We start from the raw sequence: 15,562 nt of genomic DNA, 5'->3' as shown, positions 1-15,562 counted from the left end.
GCTTCAAGTATTGTGGTGACAGATAGCGAAGAGGTCGTTAATTATTCCTGCCGAAATTTTTGCGGGCAAGGAAATTGTGCACCTCGCTCCAACCCTTAGTGGGTGTGCAATAGCTGTTATATCGACCAGGGAAAAATTAACGTTCTACGGAACACAGGAAAGTTGTGACTGAGTGAATTCAGTCAAGGCCAGAGTAGGAAATTAGCGTGTCAGATCCAGCATGGAGACAATGTCGTTGCAGATGCCACTTGGTAAAGTACCATCGCTCATTAGGCCACAGTAAATGTTGAGTCAAGATTTTGCTCACTCCAACTTGCATACATTTTGACCACTGAATATTAAAATCCAGGATACAAAATCTAGGATACCTACCCGCACATTGAGTACGTAAGAGTTTTTTCATTGGTTCATGAAGTAAGTTTATTCTCCATCAACTCAGTGCATTGACTAGCTACAACATCATAGATGTAAATGAGCTAATTAAGATTTTAATCATCCTTTCCTATGATGAAAATTTTTTCATATGTAGAGATAACGATTTTAATAATTGTCAATTCAGTATGTCCAAGAGTCAAATATTTTGTTATTGAGTGTTGAAAGTAATTGAACATGATTGTTGTGTAACGTTTGACCCCTGAAATCACAGTTGATTAATTATATGTAGAATAAAAAAGGGAATAGCTGTTTTGTCTTTCTATAATAGACCCCAAACTTTCACTTTTATTAATTCATGCATTCTAGTTGAGTGGCAGCAGCATTTCTAATGATTTTTGCTATGATCTGTACCTGATATTAGCTACCTTACAGGGCCGTATTTATATAGAATGTCTGTTTAAAACTCTGGGCTTGAGAAGACAGTTTAGATGTTTTGTCCATTTGCGTGCTAAGTGATAAGCTAAGTTGCACACATTTGTCCACTCGCTGTGCAAATACAAAGTGCAGACAATCTCACAGTCTCTTTACTTCAAGTTTCATATACATAATTATTCTTTTCTGAGTTTCACAGTAGCTATAACTTTAATTGACAATGATCATTGTAGTAATGAGATTTGTTAGCACAATTTTTTTTGGATGTCTCTATAGTTTAAAGCACACATTGCACATTGTGTTGCTAGTAGTCTGAATTTTTCTTTTAGCGTAGCATCAGCAACTGCAGTAGTTTGGAGATAGCAGCAGCATAGCATTTATTCATTGCACAAACTTGTAGGACATTTATAATTTGCATGTTTTACAATTAACATTTCAGCAGTGACATACTTTCAGACAGGGCATCTTTGGTAGCCATGTGGGGTAGCCGTGCGGTTTGAGGCACTTTGCCATGGTTCACATGGCTCCCCTCGTCGAAAGTGGAGGCTTGAGTCCTCTCTCAGGCACGGGTGTGTGTGTTGTCTATAACGTAAGTTCGTTTGAGTTAGATTAAGTACTGTGTAAGCCCGGGGACCGATGACCTCAGCAGTTTGGTCCCATAGGAACTTACCATGAATTTCCAATTTCCATATATGGTAATTATTTATATTTAATATTTTTCTTGCAATCAGATTGCTTGTATTACTGCTAACAGAAAAGTTTTCTTAAATTTCAGAGAATAGACTGTACTCTCACCACGAGTATTGTAGTACACAGTTTAATGTTGCATTTCTGATTCACTTTTGCATTGCTGATCACTTTTCAAGAATCACGAGATCACTTATGAACTTAAATACAAGCTTAGTTGTTTCTCTAATCACGAGTTCAACTTCACACTGCCACACAGACAAAATATCAGTAAATATAACTATACGTTACCATACAACAGAACAAAGTAGCCACTTTCAATAGGTTAACACGGTTTCAGTCTTATACCAACCTCGTAAAGAAAATTGTGCCTATTGTAAGCAGGAAGAGGGACGTTTACTGTCTTTTCCCAATTTTTCGAAAATGTTGTCATCTGTCGGCTGTCACGTTGGCAATGGTATAGATTAAGCTCCTCTACTTATAATTTTTTTTTTTGTTAGGGAGGGCGAGTTGCAAACGACGATTCAAGAGGAGCGAATGCTGATCTAGAGAGACGGATGCCGCTGGCCAACTGTGTCTGCTAGCAGCATTCCGCTGTCTTGGACCAGATGTGTTTTCGCAGTCGCGGTATCGCGATCTGTAATATGAGCAGTTCACTTTCGATATGTTTGAACGTGCAGCCTGAGTTACTGACTTAACTCCAGTTTGAAACCAGGTTTTCTAATATTGCATCATCGAGCTGCACAAATAACTATATATTTGTGTTGGTGCTTCTATACAGTGTTCCTTCCATAGGGGTCCTCCCACAACTGCTTCTTAGATTTTCAAAGTTTGCTTAACATTTGCTCAGTTTAAGGGGAAAATCAGATTCTGAGAAAAGCAGATTAATTGTATCTTTCGTTGTATACGTTTAACATTTGCTCAATTTAAGACCGAAATCAGTTTCTCCTGAGAGCAGAGTTGGTGTAATAGAAGCCTGTGTTTCACAAAATCTAAAACTAAAAGTACCGTTAAAGGCAAATAGCTGTTTCATTCATGTTATTCAACTTAAGAGTACATAAAAATTTGGTTAAAAGCAATTCTGACTACCATTAAAAGACCCTTAACTTGTCTCACCACTTTACTGGTAGGGTAGTTTAAAGATAACCAGGTGCCCTATCAAGTTGTACTTTTTGTGTCGGTGTTGTCCTTTGTGTACAGTGGCAAGATTTAACGTCAGGGCGTTGTTGTTTCCACTAGCTGCAGCTGAAACAGCTTGATCACATATGTTCTATCACGCATTTAGAGTTTAATTGAAGACGACTCCCCTTCAGTCCTTTTTTCAAGGAACTCTACATTCTGATCAACTGCTCTTCCAAGTCCTTAGCTATCTGTCACTGCCAACTTCAAAATTAGAAGTAATTTAGTCCACTCAACATTGTCGCAAGGTTTTTCTAGATCCAAAAATGCTATTAACCTTTCTTTAACCTATCTTCTAAGATAAGTCGTAAGAGAACTATTGCATCGCATGTTCCTACATTTCTCCAGGAAATTAACTGATCTCTGCCAGGTTTCCCAAGCTTCTTTAAATATTTCGTGTCAATGTTTTGCAGCCATGACTAATTAAACTGATAGTTCTGTAATATACACGCCTGTCAGCACCTGCCTTCTATAGAAATGGAATTATTAAGTCTTTCGAAGACTGAATTCCTACCAGGTTGAATAATTTTGTCATTGCTGAATTCCCATTCACCCCACTAATTCTAAGGTAATGTTGTCTACAACATGGGTTTTCTTTCATTAGGTCTTTCAGTCAAGTTTTTCTCGCAGTACCATATGTCCTAACTCATCTTCACCTACTTGTTCTTCTCTTTAAATAATACTGTCCTCAAGTTCTTTCCCTATTATAAAGACCCTCTATATATCCTCTCCACTTTTCTACTTTTCCCTCTTTTCTTCGTTATGGATTTCCATCTGAGCTCTTGATATTCATACAACTGATTCTTTTTTTCCTCAGGTCTTCTTAATTTTCCTATATACGGCGTATACCTTTCTCCTAGTTCTGCTCGCTTCTACTGCCTCAAACTCGTCGTATAGGCATTTCTGCTTAGCGATTTTGCACTCTCTGTAAATTCCTCATCATTTAGACTTCTCTGTTCCCTTTCACCACCTTCATTTTTAACATTTTATATTTTTTCCTTTCGTCAATAAAAGCGATTATCTCTGAGCTATCCAGATACACTCCTGGAAATTGAAATAAGAACACCGTGAATTCATTGTCCCAGGAAGGGGAAACTTTATTGACACATTCCTGGGGTCAGATACATCACATGATCACACTGACAGAACCACAGGCACATAGACACAGGCAACAGAGCATGCACAATGTCGGCACTAGTACAGTGTATATCCACCTTTCGCAGCAACGCAGGCTGCTATTCTCCCATGGAGACGATCGTAGAGATGCTGGATGTAGTCCTGTGGAACGGCTTGCCATGCCATTTCCACCTGGCGCCTCAGTTGGACCAGCGTTCGTGCTGGACGTGCAGACCGCGTGAGACGACGCTTCATCCAGTCCGAAACATGCTCAATGGGGGACAGATCCGGAGATCTTGCTGGCCAGGGTAGTTGACTTACACCCTCTAGAGCACGTTGGGTGGCACGGGATACATGCGGACGTGCATTGTCCTGTTGGAACAGCAAGTTCCCTTGCCGGTCTAGGAATGGTAGAACGATGGGTTCGATGACGGTTTGGATGTACCGTGAACTATTCAGTGTCCCCTCGACGATCACCAGAGGTGTACGGCCAGTGTCGGAGATCGCTCCCCACACCTTAATGCCGGGTGTTGGCCCTGTGTGCCTCGGTCATATGCAGTCCTGATAGTGGCGCTCACCTGCACGGCGCCAAACACGCATACGACCATCATTGGCACCAAGGCAGAAGCGACTCTCATCGCTGAAGACGACACGTCTCCATTCGTCCCTCCATTCACGCCTGTCGCGACACCACTGGAGGTGGGCTGCACGATGTTGGGGCGTGAGCGGAAGACGGCCTAACGGTGTGCGGGACCGTAGCCCAGCTACATGGAGACGGTTGCGAATGGTCCTCGCCGATACCCCAGGAGCAACAGTGTCCCTAATTTGCTGGGAAGTGTCGGTGCGGTTCCCTACGGCAGTGCGTAGGATCCTACGGTCTTGGCGTGCATCCGTGCGTCGCTGCGGTCCGGTCCCAGGTCGACGGGCACGTGCACCTTCCGCCGACCACTGGCGACAACATCGATGTACTGTGGAGACCTCACGCCCCACTTGTTGAGCAATTCGGCGGTACGTCCACCCGGCCTCCCGCATGCCCACTATACGCTCTCGCTCAAAGTCCGTCAACTGCACATACGGTTCACGTCCACGCTGTCGCGGCATGCTACCAGTGTTAAAGACTGCGATGGAGCTCCGTATGCCACGGCAAATTGGCTGACACTGACGGCGGCGGTGCACAAATGCTGCGCAGCTAGCGCCATTCGACGGCCAACACCGCGGTTCCTGGTGTGTCCGCTGTGCCGTGCGTGTGATCATTGCTTGTACAGCCCTCTCGCAGTGCCCGGAGCAAGTATGGTGGGTCTGACACACCGGTGTCAATGTGTTCTTTTTTCCATTTCCAGGAGTGTATTTCTACAGCTCCTCGTCTTTTTACACGAGTGATCCTCTTCGGCGTTCCCTATCTCTCACAGCTACTCATTCTCCTTCTGTTTTATTCCTTTCCAACGTTGCCTAATTGCACAATCAGAAACTCTCAACAACCTCTGGCGCCTTGAATTTATCCAGGTCATATCTCTGTAATTTTCTTCGTTTCTGCAATTTGTTTCAGCTTTAATCCTCAGTTTGTAATCAATAAAGTATGATCAGAAACTCGTCTGCCGCTGGTAAAGTTTTACAGCTTAAAATATAGTTTTAGAAATGTTTGTATTACCATTGTGCCTCCAACGTTGTAGTGCCCTCAAGTCTGTCTCATGTGTACAACGTTGTTACATATTCTCCAGCCAAGGTGGCAAAACTTTACCAGGCGGCTTCTTCTATAATTTCTTTCCCCCATTCAATGTTGTCCTGCTATTTTTGCTTCTCTATGGTTTTAAATTCCAGTCACCCATCACGATTAAATTTTCATCTCCTTTAACTCGCGGAATAATTTCCTTCATCATGCAATGCTTCAATCTTTCCATTATCTGCGGAAATGTTTGGAATGCAAAGTTGTACTTGGCTACGATCATGCATTCACTATTCTTTTCGTAGTAATTTACCGGAATTGCTTTCTTATATATTAGCAGGCGTTCTCCTACATTACCCCTGTCTGATTTTATGTTGATAACTCTGTATTCACCTGACTTGAAGCCTTGTTTCCCTGTCATCGCACTTTTTAATTCCCACCATATCGAGCTTCAACCTATTGATTTCCCTCCTTAAAATCTCTAACGTGCTACACGTTTAAGAGATCTATTGTATTGGTTGGCTAATTATAGTTGTGACTAATGTTGTAGTCGAACGACTCTTCTTTTCTGTTTTACAAAATGCGCAATTACACATTACTTCATATTTAAAAGCAATTTATCTATCTTTGTACCATTTGGAAAAGTTGTTAAGATTTGACTAGATACTTCTGCAACTTTTCTTCAGATAGTAATTCATTAAAGATGACTCATCAGCTGTAGTTACTACACACATCAAAAAAAAGTTTTGCGTCGCCCCGGTTCCCAGAACTCCTGAAGATAGACGTTGACTGTGGATATTGTATCACAGACACTGTAGCGTTGACTGTTCAGAGATGTCACTGACCCCGGCAAAAGATGTAAACAACCATGGATGAGCAGCGCCTACTAACTGGGGGGGATCGGCAACCGATCAGTTCCAGTCATTATACCACGAAGGAAGTACACGGCTCGTGTTGTCTGTAGTTCAACCATGCCTAGATGGTAAATACCGCGGTTCGATCGCGTCCGCATTGTTACCTTGTGCCAGGAAGGGCACTCAACAACTGTTCAAATGTGTGTGTAATCTTACGGTGCTCAACTGCTAAGGTCATCAGCTTACACACTACTTAAACTAAATTCTCCTAACTACAAACATACCCGAGGGAGGACTCGAACCTCCACCGGGACCAGCCGCACAGTCCATGACTGCAGCGCCTGAGACCGCTCGGCTAATCCCGCACGGCGGCTCTCAACAAGGGAAGTGTCCAGGCGTCTCGAAGAAATCCAAAGCGATGATATTCGGACATGGAGGAGATACAGAGAGACAGTAACTGCTGATGACACCTCTCGCTCAGGCCACCCAAGTGCTACTACTGCAGTGGATGACCGCAACTTAGGATTATGGCTCGGAGGAACCCGACAGCAACGCCACCATGTTGAATAATGCTTCTGCTGCAGCAACAGGACGTCGTGTTACGACTCAAACTGTGAGCAATAGGCTGCATGATGCACAAATTTACTTCTAACGTCCATGGCGAGGTCCATCTTTGTAACCACGACACCATGCAGCACGATGCAGATGGACCCAACAACATGCCGAATGAACCACTCAGTATTGACATCACGTTCTCTTCACTGATGAGTGTCGCATATGCCTTCAACCAGAAAATCTTCGGAGACATGTTTCGAGGCAATCCGGTCATGCTGAACGCCTTCGATACACTGTCCAGCGAGTTCAGCAAGGTGGAGGTTCCCTGCTGTTTTGGGGTGGCATTATGTGGGGCCGACGTACGCTGCTAGTGGTAATGGAAGGCGTCGTAACGGCTGTACGATACGTGAATGTCTTCCTCCGACCACAGTGCAACCAAGTCGGCAGCATATTGGAGAGGCATTCGTCATCATGGAAAAATCGTGAATGACGTCCTTCGGGATAACGACACCGATCGACTAGAGTGACCAGCATGTTCTCCAGACATGAACCTTATCGAACATGCCTGGGATATATTGAAAGGGCTTTTTATGGACGACGTGACCCACCAACCACTCTGAGGGATCTGCTCCGAATCGCCGTTGAGGAGTGTGACAATCTGGACCAACAATGCCTTGATGAACTTGTGGATAGTATGAAACAACGAATACAGGCATTCATCAATGCGTGAGGACGTGCTACCGGATATTAGAGGTACCGGAGTGTACAGCAATCTGGACCACCATCTCTAAATGTCTCGCTGTATGGTGGTACAACATGCAATGTGTGGTTTTCATGAGCAATAAAAAGGGCGGAAATGATGTTTATGTTGATCTCTATTCCAATTTTCTGTACTGGTTCCAGACCTCTCGGAATCGAGGTGATGCAAAACTTTTTTTGATGTGTGTTTTATATGCCAGGTTATTACATACAACGTGAACAACACAAATCCGTGTACACTTCCCCGGGACACGCCTGAAGTTACCTCTGCTCCTGTCGGTGACTCTCCATCCTAGATATCATGCTGTTCTGCCCTATCAAGAAATCCTTGTTCCAGCCGTAAATTATGTTTGATTGCGTGTATGGGCTTTCTTTTTGTTAATAAACGTGGTTGTTACTGCTGTCAAGTGCGTCTTGGAAATCAAGATATACTGAAACCACGTAACTGCCTTAACTCAAGGCTTTCAGGATATCGTGCGAGATAAACCCGAACTGCTTTTTGGATGGCCAGTATCTTGGAATCCAGCCTTGTTGTCATGCAAGACGGCGTTCTGTTCCAGATGTAATGTATTGCTCTAAATACGTTCTACAACGGATCAACATTCTCTATGGAACATCATTTTATCACCCGCCAGTAGTTATAAGCATAGAAAACATGGGAGTTTCTAATATGTAGCTTGTCTTGAAAAAATTAAGTGATATGCCGCAAATGTCGTACATTGTATTAGATTATCATTCGTTGGGAGCAGAGTCTGAATTTCAGTTAACTCCCCCCTTGCACCCCACTCCCAAATGTACACATTCAGATTAACTGTTTTATGAATCACTTCAGTTCGCTGATAGCCCTAGAGCGAGAATCTCAGCAGAGCGGTGATTCTGTAAAACAAACATGGTGTTTACAACAAGGTACTCAAAATTAACAGAAAACATGAAAAAACTGTCACAAATCTACAGTAATATGGAATACCATTACGTTTCATGGTCCGCAGGTCTCTCTAAAATGTGGCTGGAAAACGCATATGTACTTTATTTTCTGTTTAAATTGGTTCCTTATTTATTTATATTTGCTGCTAACACTCACTTTTATTTGTTTTATTTTTAATTTAAGATAATGCATCGCATTTCTATCATTTTCTGCCCGTCTTCAGGGGTTTATGCACACACAAAATGGTTACCTTCGGTATGAATAAATGCTTGAAAATGGGCAGAACATGTTCGAAACGCCCTGCGTTTCGTTAAGTTAATCGTAAATCAAATAAACGTGACTGGTGGCAGAAAATACAAATAAGTAATTATTCCACAGAGTCACGATTCCCATCGTAGTCAGCGTATTTACGGTTAAATTTGTTTATACTACGATGAACTCGTGCGATATAAGGCGAAATATACGGGTGTGTAGGACGACAGTAACTAGATATTGCTAACTGTAGAGTCAGCGATTTGATTACACTACGAAGCTGCTCCCAATAGCAAATCGAAAACGTTGCCTCTTATCGTTGTGCTGGGCTTTAGATTCTTGATTGGACGGTTGGACGTTGGACCATTGAACATTTGCTTTTCGTATTGTGTCTGGCTGATTCGACGCTGGAGCGGGTAATTGCTGTTGGCTCTGTAATCAAATCGAAGCCCAACGCGATTAAACGTCTGGAAATGTGTTTTCGAGGGGGACAGGTTCAGCTAGGTGCCAATATAATTTACGCACCTTGACAGCGACAAAGCACTGGCTACAACATCTTTGTAGCGACCTGCCCGGAAATCTCAATTTGAACTGTTATTGAGCTCATTAACAGTTGCTGAAGTTCAGAGCAGCAAGTAATGTTCCCAGACTTGGTCTAACACACTAGATCTTTCAATGACGAATCTTTGAACGGCTGACCAATAAAAACTGTGTGTTTCAAGGAAAGTAACCCATCTCAAACCGCTGAAAGCGAACAAAAACTATTTTAAAATACGGAAATGCGTTCGTTCTACCACTCATCAAGATTTTTATCTGTAAATGCGCACATTAGATGTTTGAAGGTTAGCAAATCTAAAGACCGCATGTGGGTAACTCACTAAAGAAACAATTCCACCTAAAAGACAATTACTACTAGTAGATCCTCCAGACTGAGGCGAGGTATTACGTGACGAAAAGCTAGACATTTGCTCGAATCAGTAAAATAATGTTCACAACTGCAGAACATACAAAACCACATTTTTCAAAATAGAAATTACTGCGTTGCAAGTTATTACCTTATTCACTGTCTTAGAACTGGCCCGTGCCTACCACGGATTTCGTCCAAATTTGAGATAATGCACGTAGTCAGAAACGGGAGCTCCAGATGCCCAAGCATTTAGAAAAAAACATTTTTTTGTGAGTGTTGGGCCACGCCTGTGCCACTTATGTTCGAGTACTTGCGAGGCAGCTGTTGGCGTAGTGGAAATACCGCAGAATAGTGATCCGAGGTTGGTGGGGTCGAGTCCGTCAGCACAACCTTTCCTTGTTCTTTTTTCGTCTTCACTTCTTACGTTACCTACGTTGCAACCAAACCGAAAAAATGACCAGTATATCATATTTATTAATATTTTCGTGAAAAGAATAAAATAAGAAGCAATGGAAAATTTCGAATTGCAAATAAATTCACACGAAGGGACTGTAAGGCGTACACGATATCTTCGTACACAAAATTAGATAGGTTTGCTATTTTATGTTGATTTACATGTACTGTGGTGACACTGATTGTAAAAACTGGGGAAGCAGTAGTTATCCCGGCATCTTGCACACGTTACAAACGTCACATTTTTACAATTACCTGAATGTTTTAACCTTCTGTACAAAAACAAAATTTTTACATTCATGAAAGATTCTCTCTAATCGCACGGTTTAGCTGCAACTAAACCATAATGCATCATTTCCCCAAATACTGGTGCGGTTATAACGCCATTTGTTTATGCTTCGTGTATATTTTTTTTAATTTTCCCACATTGGTACTATAATTTCTGTATACGTAATTAAAGTGTGCTTTACTGGAGACTGAAGTTCTTTGCATTGTATGTTAGTAATGTATGTAAAATACTTTGTAAGTTGTTTATTACGTTAAATAATTTGCTGATGACATGAGTATTTAAAAATATTTGTGTATATAATCTATTCCTATTATTGTAAATTTGACAATTGTACGAAATTATCACACTTAGCCGCAATGTAAGAAATAGGTGTTACGTAAAAGCCAGAGTGCTTTTGTTTGAAACGAAAGTGGTTCTGGGTTGTGGAAAAGGTGTCGAGGAAGAATTGGCGCGCTACGTAGAGCGAGCGCGGGTAGTAAGTCACACAGTCTGTAGGTAGCATTGATTGAGGCAACCCCCTTATGGAGCAGGAGAAGCTTTGCCTGTAAATTTGCACAAAATTGCCTCGGATGAAGACTGCAAACGACATACGGCATACCTGCGAGTTGTTGGGTTACTGTATGTAAAACTGAACGCCACAAAAAAGAGAAATAAGAGCCAATACAACGAGATACTTGCAGGCTGTCTGTGGGTAGTGTAGCTTTCATAATTTTCGCCACACCCAAACCTACATCCACCTGATACGATTTTTTTTATATTTTACTTTTGTACTGCGTGAACCAATAATTTATACTGTGATTTAAATATCATTCTTGAACATTAAAGAAACTGGTTCACCCTGGTATTTCATCCTAATCATACACCTATATAAGGGTACTTCCTCGTTTTTTATTAATCCGAGTATCCTATTTTACAGACTTATGAAGTCCCAAGTATATACAAAGAGCCACCACTTACATTGTTTTTGTATAACTAATGTGAAATTTTTCTTAGCTATTGCTAAGTGTTATAGTAAAAGTTTGCTTACAGATAGTTCGATCAGAGTGAAGCCAAGCTAGTAGCAAATTCCAGTAAGAAAGCAGTTTCCTTTAAGTGAAATGTTCACTGTAGAAATTGTGTGCTTTAGTATCTAAGTATTTTAGTTTTTGAGTTTGTTGATTATGGAAAGTTCTTTTCTAAAGGTCCCCTCTGGCCAAAAGTTTTTAGCTTCCTTGAAGTTATCTACTGGGATTTTTCTCTTTTAAAAACGTAATGTATAAGGGTGTAGTCGAACATTGTTTAAGTGGAGTAATATTTATTTGAATAAGCAACTTAAGCAGTAGCAAGAGAATTGTGAAAATTCATACTTATGCTTTTCCAATACTTCGCAGTCTCATTGCCTGGGTAGGCTGGCGACCGTTAGTACATATTTTAAACCACTAAATGAACTTGGAGCTGAGTTGTCCTAGTTTCAATATACACTCCTGGAAATGGAAAAAAGAACACATTGACACCGGTGTGTCAGACCCACCATACTTGCTCCGGACACTGCGAGAGGGCTGTACAAGCAATGATCACATGCACGGCACAGCGGACACACCAGGAACCGCGGTGTTGGCCGTCGAATGGCGCTAGCTGCGCAGCATTTGGGCACCGCCGCCGTCAGTGTCAGCCAGTTTGCCGTGGCATACGGAGCTCCATCGCAGTCTTTAACACTCGTAGCATGCCGCGACAGCGTGGACGTGAACCGTATGTGCAGTTGACGGACTTTGAGCGAGGGCGTATAGTGGGCATGCGGGAGGCCGGGTGGACGTACAGCCGAATTGCTCAACACGTGGGGCGTGAGGTCTCCACAGTACATCGATGTTGTCGCCAGTGGTCGGCGGAAGGTGCACGTGCCCGTCGACCTGGGACCGGACCGCAGCGACGCACGGATGCACGCCAAGACCGTAGGATCCTACGCAGTGCCGTAGGGGACCGCACCGCCACTTCCCAGCAAATTAGGGACACTGTTGCTCCTGGGGGATCGGCGAGGACCATTCGCAACCGTCTCCATGAAGCTGGGCTACGGTCCCGCACACCGTTAGGCCGTCTTCTGCTCACGCCCCAACATCGTGCAGCCCGCCTCCAGTGGTGTCGCGACAGGCGTGAATGGAGGGACGAATGGAGACGTGTCGTCTTCAGCGATGAGAGTCGCTTCTGCCTTGGTGCCAATGATGGTCGTATGCGTGTTTGGCGCCGTGCAGGTGAGCGCCACAATCAGGACTGCATACGACCGAGGCACACAGGGCCAACGCCCGGCATCATGGTGTGGTGAGCGATCTCCTACACTGGCCGTACACCTCTGGTGATCGTCGAGGGGACACTGAATAGTGCACGTTACATCCAAACCGTCATCGAACCCATCGTTCTACCATTCCTAGACCGGCAAGGGAACTTGCTGTTCCAACAGGACAACGCACGTCCGCATGTATCCCGTGCCACCCAACGTGCTCTAGAAGGTGTAAGTCAACTACCCTGGCCAACAAGATCTCCGGATCTGTCCCCCATTGAGCATGTTTGGGACTGGATGAAGCGTCGTCTCACGCGGTCTGCACGTCCAGCACGAACGCTGGTCCAACTGAGGCGCCAGGTGGAAATGGCATGGCAAACCGTTCCACAGGACTACATCCAGCATCTCTACGATCGTCTCCATGGGAGAATAGCAGCCTGCATTGCTGCGAAAGGTGGATATACACTGTACTAGTGCCGACATTGTGCATGCTCTGTTGCCTGTGTCTATGTGCCTGTGGTTCTGTCAGTGTGATCATGTGATGTATCTGACCCCAGGAATGTGTCAATAAAGTTTCCCCTTCCTGGGACAATAAATTCACGGTGTTCTTATTTCAATTTCCAGGAGTGTATTACTAGTCATACTGGGTTTCTTTCTAACCGCTGGGTAAGATCTTAGGAAAAGAAGTGAATAGTTTGATTAACTTATCCATTAGACACAACACACAGTAACTCTATTGATTAGCGTTTCCTATTAACAGGACTATCCTCCCATAGTGTGCTTTATTTGGAAACTAAACTAAATTTAGTCCGAGGGTTATATATGTTTTCTGTTATATAGGTAAAGGCATGCTAAATTACTAGTACAATAGTGGTGGTAGGTTTATAGTTAGCTGGTGATGTACAGTGCTGAGTGTTTTTATGCAGTCTTCTCGGAAAGCGATGTATTTTGCTCTCTCGATGACATAAGAGCAGTTTTGAAACTTTTTGATTAAATCCTTTACCTGGTGGCGAAAATAGAAATCGCAGGGCTATTCTAGCGGAATACATTTGAGGGAATCACTGTAACACTGCACGATGGCATCCTCCTTTATCCCTTTATCATGAAGAATCTGGTCGTATAATGGTGGATCCTCTCCCACACCTCCACGAATCAGTTGGCCTTCTGCTCGAAGAGCTTTATGTTTATTCCCTTAACATTCCTTTCCATTTCATATTGTTTTGTGGAAATATTGATAAATACAATACATTGAGCATTATTTCGGTTTATTTGCATTGTAAATAATATAAAGCTAAAAATAAAAAAGTGACACATAGGGCTTCGAACATACGACCTTCGGATCATCAATCTATACTTTCCACTACGTCAACCGCTGTCTGGATGTACCATATGTGGGTCATTCTTCGCTCGACACCCCAAAAAAGTTATTCTTTTTTTAAAAGCTTAGCCATCTGGAGATCCATCTTCTGTCACTTTTATTTCCAAGCAAGACCTGCAAAAATAAATATGGAGGAAATCAGTTGTGGCGTGTAGACACAGTCCCCTTGTAATGCACATTGTCAATAAAGCGATTAAAACGGAGCAGAATGGACGGTATGCACATTTGACGAGGACGACATGTAGACGTGCTACATAATTTTTGATGCACCAGTACTGCAGCAGTCCAGATCAGAAGCCGCAGTTGTAAGCGTATTGTAATATCGCTGGCTTTGTCACGGAGTATCTTTGCGACCGGCTGCATTTGCAGAGTCGAAAACGGGACACGGAGGTTCTATGCTATGTTGTGGGTAGCTCTGCTTGGGAAACGCATTATTATCGAAATGAGGTTGCAGGTACTATTATTGTGAAGTAAGTATGGAAGTGGATTCAGTGAAAAATGCGTAAAGAAGTAATTAAGTATGAGCAGTGCCACCGGTAGCGTATCTGAGTATCCACCCGTTTGTGTGTCGAACCGTGCAACGTCAGTCATCCGCGTCGTGTTCGGCCTGCAAGAACTAAACTAATGTGGATCAGTACAATAGTTTACCACAAACAATGAAGTGCCAGCGTCTTGTAGCGAGCAACATGCGTTCGGTCATCGGGTTTCCGCATCGTCAACGATCAGCCGCGTTGCAACGGCTACGCTCACGCTCGTACCGTTGAGAACTGTGAACTATAAATTAACCTTTATGAAGAGTGTTACGGTGTTATATTATTTCAAGTATCAAGAAGGACTGGTACCAGATATCTGTGTGTACGTGACGAGCGTTCTACCATTTAGCTTCCGCATCATCAACAATCACCAGCGTCATGTTGGTTACGTGTACGCTCTTCCAAGTGATTATTGCGGCAGATAGTCATCATACTTGCCTGTGTATCTATCACCGAAGGTTCGGCCAGAGTAAGATTGTGAAATACGCGTGACGGTGTGAAGTACAATAGTGACAGACATTAACATCGTCAAGAATACTATACAGTAACAAGGGAATGATAATTATGACCTCTCATCAAATGAGCAAGAATGTTAGGTGGCATCAACACTTACGGCTCAGTGTGTAAACAGTGTAATCTGCAGTTTTCTTATCGTTTCAGAATATAAGTGTTCATACCAGACGTAGGACAGTGTTGTATTTAGTGTTGAGTGGCTCCCTTAAACCCGCTTTCATATTTATATACATAATTATTTGGAAAGCCAGCAGCAGTGTGGAGCAGGAACAATACGACCGCCGTGGGAGCATCAGGTACGTGGCGTGGACAGGGCGCGCGGTTAAAGTGAGAACAATTTAGGGGTCCCTCACCAGTTGTACCTCCGAGTGTGTTACATATTGATCATCTTATTAACGTGTTTGTCGTGAGCTGTTCCGTTTATCTGTGTTCTGAGGTACT

At 43.1% G+C, this 15,562-nt stretch overlaps 1 protein-coding gene across 2 annotated transcripts in view; it reads right to left on the bottom strand.

Annotated features, from left to right (window-relative positions):
• LOC126267528 (UDP-glucosyltransferase 2-like) overlaps positions 1–15,562 on the bottom strand; it is a 650,607-nt gene that overhangs the window by 147,291 nt on the left and 487,754 nt on the right. The window lies entirely within an intron of this gene.

Source organism: Schistocerca gregaria, chromosome 4 (genome assembly GCF_023897955.1).
Source record: "Schistocerca gregaria isolate iqSchGreg1 chromosome 4, iqSchGreg1.2, whole genome shotgun sequence".
Classification (NCBI taxonomy): Eukaryota; Metazoa; Arthropoda; class Insecta; order Orthoptera; family Acrididae; genus Schistocerca; species Schistocerca gregaria.
Note: the sequence above shows the minus strand (reverse complement) of the source record. Positions and strands in the feature narration are given on the sequence as shown.